Here is a 14,940-nt window from a genome sequence, read left to right as displayed (position 1 = left end):
TGGGCTAACCCAGTTTGGGATCTCTTGTTATTTAAGATTGTTTCTCATGGGCCAAGTCAATTTTGGTTGGGTTTATTTGTAGCCAAAAGCATTCTGATGTAATGTTTCTATAAGCAGCATTGACTACTTTGTGGAGCTCAATGCAAAATGAAATCAGATCTCCTTACTAAAAAGATATTAAGAATTTCAAGACAGTGACAGTAGAATATTAAACTAAGAGAGGGATCCTCCTAAGTACAGGGTCATGTGAAAGCCTCCACTGTGAGGAGCTTGGGTGGGATGTTTCCCAGCCAATTGGAAGGGAAAATTTAAATTGATAGGAAATCACACATTGGGAATTAGAATTTGTTATTCCCTCTTGCCTTGTGGATGATTTCTGAACTAGCTTACCTAAAGGAAGTAAACCACATGAGAGGAACAAAAACAGCTGTTTCTAAGCCTTTGAAATGTTATGACTCTTTTTTCAAAAGCAATCATTTCCCTAGGTTGACCAGATGGAGCAAATATAAGCTTTCTTAAAATCTAGTATGCCTCAGTCTCATGGTTAAAATCTATTGGGATGCCTGGGTGGCTCAGTGGTTAAAGCATCTGCCTTTGGCTCAGGGAGTGATCGTGGGGTCCGGGGATCAAGTCCCACATTGGGCTCCCTGCATGGAGCCTGCTTTTCCCTCTGCCTGTGTCTCTGTGTCTCTCATGAATAAATAAATAAAATCTTAAAAAAAAAAAATAAAACCTATTATTCTCAGTCTCTCAGAAACCTGAGCAACTTAAATGTCTTTACCTCATAAAGACCTACCATTCTTCTAATAAATATGAAAACCAGAAACTACATGATTAACCTCATGAGTACCATTTGGGGTGACCAGCTACAGTTAGAGATTATAAGAGTTAATTTTTATAGCCTAGAGTAGACTTTCAGCTAGCGTATCTTCTACTAGGGGGATAAAGCAGTAAGATTAGTCATGTAGGTAAGCTTAAAGAAGGCAAATAAAGCAGGGCAAAATGCAACACTGTTTCTATACTTTAGTGTTTGTAGGTGTTAAGTATATACTTGGAAAGGTATGGACTGGCTCTTGTATTGACCTGTTAATGAGGACTATGATCCTCAGGATCTGAGAAAGTTAGATGATTTTTTAATTGAGTCTGGCACTTTTCCCATGACAAACTTAGCTATTTTTAAATCCATAAAAACTACCTACTTTGACTAGGTAGGTCTAGTCAATGAGGTGACTCATTGGTAGGCCTGAAACCAAGAGCTATCAGTTGTGGTGATTGATAGAGCAATTAACATCCTCATAATTTTAGAAGGTCTCCCAACATCCTAACCCTGACATTAAGTACTATCACCTGCTTGAACAAAAAATCATGACAAGGAATACTGTGAATTCCACATATTAAATATAAAATATTGCTCACATTTGAAATAATTCAATTTATTTGAATTTGCCTATTCTAAAAAGGTGGTACTTATTAGTTCTACAGAAAGTTTATGATGTCCATAATGCTTCAGGTAGCCCTTATGGTCAAGGCAAAAGCTTTCAGGTTGAGGATGGAAAATCTGTCCAGTGGGGAGAGTCCAGAGGGGGAGATTAGATATGATGAGGGCAAAAGGTATCAAGGGAAAGAAGGCAAGACTCAAGAACTTGTTTTTTAGCTAACACTTCCAAGTTAGGAAAGCTTTCTCAATACAAATTAGAATAATTGTATATCTCTACTCCTCCCCTCCACCAAATATAGCTCGATCCCTTGTAGAGAAAAATCCATCTATTTATTATTCTCCAATGCATTTGAGGCTTTTCTACTTCACTAGTTATTTTTCTCATACTATTCTTTTCAGAAATTCCTTACATATCCATTCCTGGGTAGTTCTAACTATTATGAAAATTGAGGCCATAAGACACCCTTTCTGGGAAACCTCTGAGCTAGCATTTATTTTGCATAGAAACTACATTTTCTTGTTTGGATATAACTGTCCCTATATCTTCCTGTGCTCCATTTTAAGGATACTCATTTTATGCTCCTAAGTAGACTCTAATTTCCTTGAAGAAAGGGGATTCCATCTTATGCCTTGCTATATGACCACCAGCTCTTGAATTGATGCTCCTATGTGGTAAGTACTCTGTAACAATTTCTTGAGTTTTGTTTGATGCTTAGAGATTAATGTGAATTATGGGCTACTTATGTCAGGTTATGAAAATTAGGCTAGTACAAAGACATAAAGTTCTGGGTGGGAGGATCTTAATTGTGACCCCTGGGAAGGGAGTGTTTGAGAAAGTATAGTTAGATACATAAATAATTCAGTGGAGAAATAGAGAGGTAATTAAAAGGCAAGTTAGAAAGAACATTTGGAAATTAGACTAATTTCTAGGCCAAAATATTTTCACTTCACTGTACTTTGTTATGATTAAATCCTCAGTACCTAAACCAGTGCTTGGCAGGTGTTCATTAAATATTTGTTGAATGAATGAATGGTGAGCAATGAATGCATCATAATGCTAGGAGCTGCTGGCAAAACCATTAACTCATGTTGGTGAATCATCTGAACATCTTCAATCTAGCCTATGTTTGCCCAGGAGTAAGTTAACGGGGTTAGGTCACAATCTTCTCAATGTCTTTGAGATCTTTCCCATGATCATTATGATTTCATACCTCGACACCAAGCATCATGAATACATGATTGGTAGAGTCTTCTAAAATAACTCCTCCTGCTTGTCAGAGTGGCTGAGATTTCACAGTTAAAAGGAACACTCCTTTGCATATTAGAGCCTTTTATTTCCTTGAAAATTTTCTATTAAATATCCATTTTAATTCTTTATTAGCTCACAGCTTACTGAGACCATTTTGGGCAATTATGTGGCCAAGCATTAGAAAAATGTCAGTGAGATAGAGTAGTGAAGGATCAAGCCAGGGAACTGCCACTGGCTAGCCTGGAATAAGGACAGCGTACAGTCAGGCCTCAGCCTATGGGTCAGAGGTTTGCAGAGAGTGAAATTTGAAAAGGGATCTCCAGGTCAAGATTCACTTTTGGAAGCTGGAGAAACTCTCAGTGTATCTCTGTTTAACTCTAACAGCAATAATTGAATTTCTGTTCAAACTAAAATTCATTGTTGAGGATGTCTGTGAATAAGAAAAACTATTCTACTTCATCCTTTATCTTTAGAGTAGAATCACTTTTCCTCGAGGTTAGGTTTTAAGGCAAAATTGTATTCACTTACCCTTTAATGTTCTTGAGCAAGTGCTCTGTTGGAGAACAATGTAAGCAATATTTAGTCAAGAACAGCCAGGTTTTCTGTAAGTATTGGAATGAATCATATTTTCTTTGACTGCCAGCTGATGGAGCTGACTTGTGTACTTGAGGACCATTTTTTTCCCCTGAAAAATAAGTTTCATTAAATGCTAGCATCACATTTCTATGTCATACTCAATATAACAAGATGTTTATACCATGAGAGTTGTGTAGGGCCTGAGACTCAGTGGAGAACATCAGACTCAGGTTCTCCCTGGGGTGTGTGCTCACTGAGGGGAATGGTGGTATCTCAAGACCACGACATTTGTAGACATTGTTCTTTACCTCTGTCTATCTCATTTTCCTCTTTTTCAATCTTTCTCTCCTCTCTTCCCCTCCCCTCCTAACACTTCCCCTCCTTCCCTCTCTCTCTCCTTTTCTTCCCAAACTTATATAATGAAATAACTAAATTGGCTAAAGGAAATGGGCAGAAGATACTTGCTTACTTTTTTAGTGCCATGCTTTTCTGAATGTCACAGAATGTCTTCTAAGTATCTGCCGTTCAAAGACCATGGGTTAATTTTCCATTGCTGCTATAACAAATTACTACAGAGTTAGTCACTTAAAATAACACAATTTTTTTATCTTATAGTTCTGTAGGTCAGAAGTCCAACATGGGGTTCACTGAGCTAAAATCAAGGTGTCACCAGGAATGTATTTCTTTCTGGAGGCTGGAGAGGACAAGGTGTTTTACAGGCATTCTAGTTGTTGGCAGAACTTGGTTCCTTTTAGTTGTGGGACTGAGCTATCTGTTTCTTTGCTGTCACCTGTGGGTTGATTCCAGCTTCTCCAGGCTGCCTTGGCTTACTGGTTCATGACCCCCTTCCTCCATTCTCAAAGCTGGCAATGGCAAAGGAGTCCTGCTTACACTTCGAATCTCTTCTTGCCTCATCTTCCATCATTGCATCTCTTTCATGGACTATACTGCCTGTCTTCTACTTTAAAGGGCCCACTTGTTTACATTGGATCCATCTGGATAATTTAGTATAGTCTCCCTAATTTAAAGTCTGTAACTTCTGTGCCTGGGTAGCTTAGTTGGTTAAGCATCTAACTCTTGATTTTGGCCAAGATCATCAGGCTCCATACTGGAGCCTGCTTAAGATTCTCTCTCTCTCCCTTTCCCTTTGCCTCTTCCCCTTCTCTCTCTCTCTCTCTAAAAAAAAAAAAAAAAAAAGAAAAAGAAAAAAAAAGTCCCTTTCAACACGTAATGTGACATAATCTCAGGTTCCAGGGATTAGGATGTGGAAATCCCAGAGGTAGGGTGAAGTAGAGTGGGGAGAGGAGAGGTGTTTTCCTATCTACCCTGGGCCACCTGAAAGGAGTTGATCATTTTCCTTTATCCTAAAATCCAGGGAACTTTCATACTATTAGCTTCTCTAAGGAATGATTTTTCTGGGTTGCTACTTCCAGGAGATGGGGACCAGGAGAGGCAGGGACTGGAAATGGTTCTATGTCCCTCAGTGACCATACTTATCAAAGATAATGGATGAATTCAGTGTTTTTCTGGCAGTTAAGTAGCCATAATACAGTTCTATTGGAAGCATTATTACTGTTGGTTAGCTGGAGGATAAGAGTAAAAGCAGAGGTAAGCCAAATGAAGAAGTGCTAAGTCTGTTTGTTTTCAGGTACAAGAAGGGCTGCAAACTACTCAAATTTCCCCTATTTGAAGCTCAATTAACTAAACATTGAGTAGAAATGCAGTCCACCCTACTTTCAGAGCAATGAGCTCCCCAAAATAGCTCATTGAGATGTCCTAGCTCCTTTGGTGGGCTGCTGTTTTGACATTTCTAAGCTTGTAGTGTGCCTTTTATGTATTATAGTGTCTTGTCAAGGGACCAACAAAACCTTGTTACAATAAAGCTGATATATTAGCATCATCAAAAGTACATTCCCTTGGTTATTCAGTCACTTGGTATAAGTAATTAACTCCACTTTTCTAGATGGCAGGCTAGTTTTCAAAGTCAGAGACACCCACCGTTGGTTTTGAATGCAGTTCCTTGCTAACAGAACAGATAGAAATGAGATACAGGGATGGTGTCATTGGCAAAGGCAGAGAATTCAATCCAGGTGACTTGTGGGTGCTAGGGATTTGAGCTGGTTCAATTATTTTTCAGTTTCCTAACCAAACTTGTCCATGTATCAACAAGCAATGCTTTGAAATCCGACACCTTGTTCAGGGTCCTGGGCCTCATGAGTACAGAGGAAGTGTCTCCAGTTAATATGAGATTCCAGGAAGACATGGTGATGGCATGAAGACCCTTTTACTTTGCATCTCAGGAAACCTAAATCTTTGAAGTAAAAGTGAAATTTTTAAGAGATAAATTCAATCATATCACTCTTCTGCCTCAATCCCTGTAATTATTTTTGTAAAACCTGATAACTTTACTTGGACCTCCAGTGCCTTAAGTCAGTGCTACTTGAAGTGTGGCCAATGCCAGTCCATAAATTCTTACCAATTTTCTACCTGTCCCACAGTAAAATCAACAATGTCACTGTGGCCTATTTAATCCAGTTGATACACACCCACACATATAGTAGTAACACATTTTCAATGCAGAAGGGGATACATTGACATATATACGTACCACACATACATGCATGTGCACATGCATATGTGTGTAGGTACATATATGTACATGTGCGAGTTTTTTAATTTGCTTCCTTTGTTCCCTTTATTCTCTAATGAAAGTCATTTCCAAAGTCACCTTTTCCTTTTCAGTGAAGCTTCTCTGGCCATCTATCTAAATTTTTATCACCTTCATCCTGTCTAACATTTGCTATTTTACTTCCTTGTGTTTTTTTTTTTTCTCCTTAGCACTAATTACTAATTATTCTGCTATGTATTTTACTTATTTTTGTTGTTATTGTTGTTTACTTTTTTTTGGCCTATAGAGGTAAGTGCTATGAAGGCCGAGATGATTATCTATTTTGTTGGATTCTGTATCACAGCTTCTAGAAATGTACCTGACGCATAGTAATGACTCAGTAATTACTTTTTTAAGATTTTATTTTTTTTAGAGAGAGAGAGAGAGAACGAGTGGGGGGAGGCAAATGGAAAGGGAGAGTGATAAGCAGACTCCCCTACTGATAAGGGGGCCCAAAGCAGGGCTTGATCCCAGGATCCTGAGATCATGACCTGAGCCTAAGTCAAACACTTAACTGACTAAGTCACCTAGGCACTCCTTAATAATTATTATTTTTTGACTGAAAGATTAAATGAATAATTGGAAGAATTAATATATTAAATAAATAGATAAATGTGAATAAATAATGGATCAATGTATAAAAGTAGATAAATGAGTAGATGGATTAGTGGATGAGTAAATGAATACACATTATAAAACCTCATGTTGTTTGTTTGTACAAACCTGAAGATGGAGCATCTGATCTGTGGTTTAAGTTGAGTGACTTCTTCCTCCAGTACTGCAGCAATGAGATATTTTCTTACAGATTAATCACCATATATGTGGGCAGATTGTCTCCTGCCCTGCTATGGAGCACATTTCCATCATTTAATAAAAGAGTAATCTATGATCTGAATGATGACAATTCAAGAATGTAGTTTTAGAGATAGGGTGCTACCCAGAAGATTGACTCATTATGAGTGAACAAAATCAAAGGAGTTGAGATTTCATACTTTAAAAAGACATAGATCATAGTGACTAATAGTTTTAGTCTTGAAATTACATGAGCAAACAGATCAAATCCTACATTTGTGTACCATCTATGTAGCCTCAGGAACATCACTTATCTTTTCTAAGCCTCAGTTTTCACATCTGTGATATGGAAAGAATTACTTTCTAGGGAGGCTGTGAGTATTAAATGAAATAATCTTTGTAAGGTTATATTTAAAGTTAAATATTTGTAAAATTAATACAAAGCCTGACACAGTGTAGTTACTTAAAAAGTGGTGGCTAGCTCTGCATTCTGTTTCTCTATACCCTCTAACTCTGCTGTCTGCAACTTTGGAGGAATGTGACATCTGTGATTTCCAAACTCGCTTTCCTTTTACTCACACCATTGAAAGATTTGTTTTGATTTATTTATTTTTCAGTTCCTTAACAGGACACAAGCAATCAAGTTTCCTAAAGTTTTGTACATGTATTGCTAGAGTTTTTAGATGTGTTTAGATACATTGAACGTGTTAACTCTCTGCCATTGGCAGTAGTGGTCATATTTTATAGACCTGGAAACTAAGGCTTAGTGAACCAAATAGCTTGAAGGAAGTTGTGGAAGGCAAGTGGCAGAGAAAACCTACATCTCCCTTCCTGATACACCTTTTTTTTCTCCTACAGGAGTGGTTCTCAACCCATGCTGCAATTGCAAGCTCTTACAAATTCCAATGTCTGAGTCTTACAACAAGCCAGTTGATCTAGAATTCTGGCGTGGGGCCTGGACATTGTATTTTAATTTAATTTTATTTTCCCTAATTTCTTACTTTGAAAATTTCAAATGCACAGACCATTTGAAACAACAGTACCATAAATACCCTTCTCTTCCCCTAAAGCTATTGATGATCAGTATTTTGCCTTGTTTACTCAATCTGTTTCTTGCTGCCTTCCATCATCTTGTGTCTCTCATATGAATACACATACATATACACACTTGTTTCCCTCTTTTGTTTTCCTAGTCCATTTGGAAGTGACAGACATTATGTCACTTGACTCTTAAATATTCAGTTTGCACTTGCCTAGAACAAGAATATCCTCCTCCATAACCACACTATCATTTTTACATTCAAGTTATCTAACACTTAGAAAATAATATGCTTACTTTGTTTATTACACATCCAAATTCTGATTTCCTCAGTTTCAAAAATATACTTTACTGCTGTCTTTCTTTCTTCTTTTTTTTATTCAAGACCCAGTCAAAGATCACACATTGCATGTCATTTTCCTGTCTCTATCCCTGTAATCAAGAATACAGGTTGGTTGGGATCCCTGGGTGGCGCAGCGGTTTGGTGCCTGCCTTTGGCCCAGGGCGCGATCCTGGAGACCCGGGATCGAATCCCACGTCAGGCTCCCGGTGCATGGAGCCTGCTTCTCCCTCTGCCTGTGTTTCTGCCTCTCTCTCTCTCTCTCTCTCTGTGACTATCATAAATAAAAAAAATAAAATAAATAAAAAAAGAATACAGGTTGGCAAAGTAGAGCACAGGACCAAATTTGGCCTACTACTTGGTTCTGTGTGACCTGCAAGGTGAGAATGTTTTTCACATGTTCAAATGGTAGAAAAAAAATCAAAAGAAAAATAATGTTCTGTGAATTATATAAAATCAAAGTTCAGTGTTCATAAATAAAGCTTTAATGGGAGATGATCATGCTCATATGTGTATGTATTGCCCATGAATGCTTTCAGGGCTGCAAGAGCAAAATATGAATAGCCATAACAGAGACCATAGGGCAAATCCTAAGATATTTACTGTCTTATCTCCTATAGGAGTTTGCTGACCCTGATCTGGAACATCCACTGACTTTTTAAAAAGAATCTATTTTTATAACTCTTATTTTAAAGAATTCAGGCTAGCTCTGTAGTAGAATCTTCTACAATCTGGAATTATTTCCTCCCTTTTAGATTCAAATACACATTTTGGCAAGAATTGAAATTGGTGATGTTATGCACTTACCCTTGCATTACATCAGGAGTAACTCAATATAGGTTTCTTTCATTAGTAGTAATGCTAGCTTGTTGTCCTGTAGCTCAGATAGTGTCTGCCACAACTCTTTGTTGTAAAGGCAACTTTTATCTTTGTAAATAATAATTACAAATAATAATTACTATTGTGTGAATGGTTTTGTGCATCTAGAATTCATGGGTTGAAACTCTCACCCCCAAGATGATATGGGGCTTTAGGAGATGATTAGGTCATGAGGGCAGAGTTCTCATGAACAGGATTAGTGCTCTTATAAAAGGTTTGATGCAGGTCCCTGCTTCCTTCTGCCATATGAGGACACAGTGAAAAGCGTGCCATCAATGAACCAGAACCTCTCATCAGACACCAAATCTATAGGCACTAAGACTTCCCAGCCTCCAGAACAGTGAGAAATAAATTTCTATTTTTTATGAGCTAACAAGAATCAGTATTTTATTATAGAAGTAGGAATGGACTAAGCCAATAATCAATGGGATATTTGATTTGTTGTTTTCCCTTAGCTTCTTGAGATTAAGGCTTGGCTCATTTTTTGAAGGGGGGATGGTACATTTAAAAAAATTCTAATATATTCATTTAAAGCTGTTAATTTGTATCTGTGCTCCAATGAGCTGTATTCTTGATTTTTTTAAAATGTTTTTAAGGATTACTTATTTATTTATTTATTCAGAGAGACAGAGAGAGAGAAGCAGTGACATAGGCAGAGAGAGAAGCAGGCTCCATGCAGGGAGCCTGATGTGGGACTCCATCCCGGGACTCTGGGATCACTCCCTGAGCCAAAGGCAGACACTTAACCGCTGAGCCACCCAGGTGTCCCTTCTTGATGTTTTTAAATGTTTTATTATCATGCCATGAAAAACATTTTCCAACTTTTATTTTGATTTCTTCTGTAGTCCATGGGTTGTTTAGAGTTGGAGATTTTATTATATTTTTCTTATTGATTTCTGGCTTAGTTTATTGTGATTAGAGGAAATACTCTGACAAATCTCCATATTTACATTTTTTCTGAGGCTTGCTTTGTGACCCAGCCTTTGAACAATGTGTACTCGAAATTAATATGTATCCTATTGTTATTGAATATAATGTTGTCTTTGTGTCAGGTAAGTTTTGTCATTGTGTTTTTCACTTCCTTTATACCATTTATTTTTGTCTACTTGTTTGCTAGTTCTATCAACCATTAAAATATGTATATTAGTCTTCCACTATGGTTGTGAGTGTGGCTCTTCTCTAAGTTCTGTCACTTTTTGCTTTATATATTTTTAAGCTATGTTATTAGGTACATAAAAATTTAGAATTGTGATAAGTTCCTTATTGATTGGCCATTCTATCATTATGAAACATACCCTTTTATTTTTAGTCATTTTTCTTGATGTAAAGTCTACCTTATCTAATAATAATGTGCAGCTATTGTGGTTTTAATGTTTTTATTTGCATTATATATTTTTGCATGGCATATTTTTATTCTCTTATTTTCAAACATTCTGCTTTTTTATAATAATTTATTGTGGTAAAATATATATAACTTTTATGTTATATACTATTTTTCTTACAGTTTTTAAGTGTACAGTTCAGTGGTGTAAAGCACATTCACATTATTGTGCAACCAACACTACCATTCATCTCCAGAACTTGTTCATCTTCCTCAATTGAAGCACATTGAATGCGAACTCCTTATTGCCTCTTCCCCTAACTCCCAGCAACCACCATTCTACTTTCTGTCTCTGTGAATTTGAACACATTAGGTATCTTGTATAAGTGGAATCATACAATATTTCTTGATGTTTAATATATATATATATTTTTTTTTTATTTATTTATGATAGTCATACAGAGAGAGAGAGAGGCAGAGACACGCAGAGGGAGAAGCAGGCTCCATGCACCGGGAGCCCGACGTGGGATTCGATCCCGGGTCTCCAGGATCGCGCCCTGGGCCAAAGGCAGGCCCCAAACCGCTGCGCCACCCAGGGATCCCATTTCTTGATGTTTAATGGCTTATTTCACTTAGGATAGTGTTTTCAAGGTACTGAATACTTTATTTTTTATTTTTATTTTTTTTTGAATTAGCATTCTTTTTTTTTTTAATTTTTATTTATTTATGATAGTCACAGAGAGAGAAATAGAGAGAGGCAGAGACATAGGCAGAGGGAGAAGCAGGCTCCAGGCACAGGGAGCCCGATGTGGGATTCGATCCCGGGTCTCCAGGATCGCGCCCTGGGCCAAAGGCAGGCGCCAAACCGCTGCGCCACCCAGGGATCCCGAAGGTACTGAATACTTTAACATCCTGGCAGTATTAAGACTTCTGACCCATGAACCTGAATGTCTTCCCATTTATTGGTGTCTTCTTTAATTTCTGTCAGCAACATTTTTTTTAGCTTTGTGTTTATAGATAGTTTATCTCCACAATTAAGCTTATTTTCTTAGTATTTTATTCTTTTTGATGCTATTCTAAAAATTGTTTTGTTAATTTCCTTTCTGGGTTGTTCATTGTTAGTGTATAAAAATGTATATAGTTTTTGTGTGTTGATTTTATATCCTGAATTTTGCTGAATTCATTTATTAGTTGTAACAGGTTTTGGGTTTTTTTTTTTTCCTTTGATGGAATTGTTAGGATTTTCTACATATAAGATCATGTCATCTCTAAACAGAGACAGTGCCATTTTTTTTATGGTTTAGATGTACTTATTTCTTTTTATTGCCTAATTGTTCTGGTTAGGACATCTAGTACTATGCTGAATAAAAGTAGTAAAAACAGGGTATTTATTATTATTATTATTATTATTATTATTATTATTATTATTATTATTAATGTATTTGTTTTGCTTGTTCCAGATCTTAGAAGAAACGTTTTCAGTCTTTCATCATTGAGTGTGATCTTAATTATGTTTTTTTCATATATGGGCTTTTATTGTATTGACATAATTTCCTTCTATTCCTAGTTTATTGAGTGTTTTTATCATGAAAAGATGTTGAACTTTGTTAAATGCTTGCTTTGCATCAATTGAGTAGAGCATGGGATTTTCTCCTCCTTCACTCTATTATTGTGGTATATTTAATTTTTATATTTTGAACCATCATTCCATTCCCATTTGACCATTGTGCATACTCCTTTTAGTATGCTGTTGAGTTCAGTTTTCCAGAATGTTATGAGGATTTTTACATCAATACTCATAAGTGGTATTGATCAGTAACTTTGTTTTCTTAGAGTGTCTTTGGCTAACTTTGGTATTCAAGCTATGGCTAGTTGCATAGAATGAAATCAGAAGTATTGCCTCCACCTCAATTTTTAGAATATTTTGGAAAGGATTAGTGTTAGTTCTTTAAAAGTTTGGTAGAATTCAACAGTGAAGCCACCTGTTCCTGGGTTTTTCCTTGTTGGCAGTTTTTGATTACTGATCCTATCTCCTTACTAGTTATGGGTCAGTCAGTTCAGATTTTCTATTTTTTATGATTCATTCTTGGTAGGTTGCATGTTTCCAGGAATTTGTCCATTTAGTCTAGGTTATCAAATTTTTTGGCATAATTTTTTGTTCATAGTATTCACTTATAATCCTTTTTATTTCTGCAAAATCAGTAGTAATGTCTTCTCTCTAATTTCTGATTTTAGTTATTTCAGTCTTATTTTCCTAGTTAATCTGCTAAAAGTTTGTCAATTTTGTTTATCTTTTTAAAGAACTAACTTTTGGTTTTGTTGATTTCTATGTGTTTTTCTACTCTCTATTTCATGTGTCTCTGCTGTAATGTTTAATACTTTATTTAGTATTCCTGCTTCTAGAATTGCATTTGGTTCTTATTTTTCTAGTCCCTTTAGGTATAAAGTTAAATTGTTGATTCGGAATCTTTTTTTTTTTTTTTTTTAATGTAAGCATTTACAGCTTCATTTCCCTCTTGGCACTGGTTTTGCAGCATCCCTTAAGTTATGGTATGTTTTCTGAATTTTATTTGTCTGATGATATTTTCTAATTTATCTTATGATTCTTGTTTGATCCCACAGTTGTTTGTATATTATTTAATTTCCACATACTTTTTAATTTTCTAGTTTTTCTTCTACCACTGATTTCTAGTTTTACTCTGTTCTGACTGGAAATGATGTTTTGTATGATACTGATACTTTAAAATTTATTAAACAGTTGTTTCTTTTTCCCTAACATTCTGGGGAATGTTCAATGTGCCCTTGAGGAAAATATATTCTCCTATTGTTGGACTGAATGTTCTGTGTATGCCTACTAGGTCCAATTGATCTTTAGTGTTTTTCAAGTCACCTCTTTCCTCATTGATCTTCTGTCTGAATGTTCTATCCACTATTGAAAGGGAGGTATCGAAGTCTCCTATTATTGCTATCGAGATGTTTATTTCTCCCTTCAGTTAATGTGTGATTCATATATTTTGGAGCTCTGGTGTTTGGCACATACATGTTAATAATTGTTATATCTTCTTGGTGAATTGACCCTTTTATCATTATATAATTCCTTCTTTAACTCTTATAACAGCTTTTGATTTAAAGTCTATTTTGTCTGATATTAGTATAGCCACATATGCTCTTTTTTGTTTACTATTCGCATGAGATATTTTTTGTATTCTTTCACTTTCAACCAATGTACATCCTGAAATAAGGTAGGTTTCTTATAAACAGCATATAATTGAATCTTTTTAAAAAATATATCCATCTTCCCAACCTATCTCTTCTGATTGAAGAGTTTATCCACCAACATTTTTTAAAAAATATTTTATTTATTTATTCATGAGAAACAGAGAGAGAGAGAGAGAAAGAGAGAGAGAGAGAGAGGCAGAGGGAGAAGCAGGCTCCATGCAGGGAGCCTGACATGGGACTTGATCCCATGTCTCCAGGATGAGGCCATGGGCTGAAGGCGGTGCTAAACTGCTGAGCCACCCAGGCTGCCCTATCCACTGACATTTAATTAGAATAAGAAGGCACTTACTTTTGCCAATTTGTTTTATGCTTTCTCATGTCTTTTAGGTTTTTTGTCCCTCATTTTCTCCATTACTGCCTTCTTTTGTGTTTGAATTTTTGTAGATTATTGTTTGATACCATTTATGTTTTAAATGGGACTCTTTTAAGCAAATATTATTTGATTTTTAAAATCCATTCTGACAGTCTTATCATTACTTTGAATATTTAGTCCATTTTACTTAATTATTTATATATTTGAGTTTACATGTACCAAATTACTATTTATTTTCTGTTTGACCCACTTGTCTTAGTTGCTTTAACTCTTCCGTCTTACCTACTTTTTAATCAGATATTCTTCGTATTCCATTCTCCCTTTTGTTAACTTGCTACTCTAGAGATTACCACATGTGTTATTGATTTATTACAATATAATATAAACAAATACTGTACCACCTTTCCATTAAGAGAAAATGCTTTGGACACTTTGACTTTATTCTACTTTTAACTTCTAGATTACTGATGACAGTTTGATTATACATATATATGAAACCCTAAAAGACTTTACTACTATGGTTTTGTATAGTCAATTTTCATTCATGTTCACCTACATATTTTACTTTTTCTCTGCTCTTTAATATTTCTTGGAAGTATATGTTTTATCTGAGATCATTTTATCTTCTGCATGAGAACTAATTTTAGTATTACTTTTAATGAAGTAAAAGTGTGTGGTGAATTCTTTTTTTATTGTTTGAATGTTTTTAATTTTTGAAGTCAAGAATAGAATTATAGGCTGGAATTTATTATCTTTCAGCACTTCAAATATACCATTTGTTATTTCCTTGACTCTACTGTGTTTATTTTGAGAAACCACCTCTCACAGATAAAGTTTATCTTTTGAAGGTAGACTGTCCTTTTTCTTTTTTTTTTTTTTTTTTTCTGTCCTTTTTCCCTATGGCTGTTTTTAACAACTTATCCTTGTTTTAGATTTTGAGCAGTTTAACTATGATGATTTATCTTTGCTTTTATTTGTATTTAACTTGTCTGGATTTCTAGAATGTCTTAGATTTGTGGCTCTTGTATCTTTTACAGAAGTTGGAG

The 14,940-nt window shown here is 35.6% G+C and overlaps 1 long non-coding RNA gene across 18 annotated transcripts in view; it reads left to right on the top strand.

Annotated features, from left to right (window-relative positions):
- The window catches only part of LOC140609909 (uncharacterized), a 470,386-nt gene that overhangs the window by 387,565 nt on the left and 67,881 nt on the right, over positions 1 to 14,940 (top strand). For 16 of the 18 annotated variants that reach the window (XR_012011641.1, XR_012011642.1, XR_012011644.1 and 13 more), the window contains one exon: positions 2,029 to 2,110. The exons of the other annotated variants lie outside the window; for them this stretch is intronic. This is a non-coding gene — a long non-coding RNA (uncharacterized lncRNA). The remainder of the gene's footprint in view (positions 1 to 2,028; positions 2,111 to 14,940) is intronic. 18 annotated transcript variants of the gene reach the window in all.

Source organism: Canis lupus, chromosome 19 (assembly GCF_048164855.1).
Source record: "Canis lupus baileyi chromosome 19, mCanLup2.hap1, whole genome shotgun sequence".
NCBI classification, from domain to species: Eukaryota; Metazoa; Chordata; class Mammalia; order Carnivora; family Canidae; genus Canis; species Canis lupus.
Note: the sequence above shows the minus strand (reverse complement) of the source record. Positions and strands in the feature narration are given on the sequence as shown.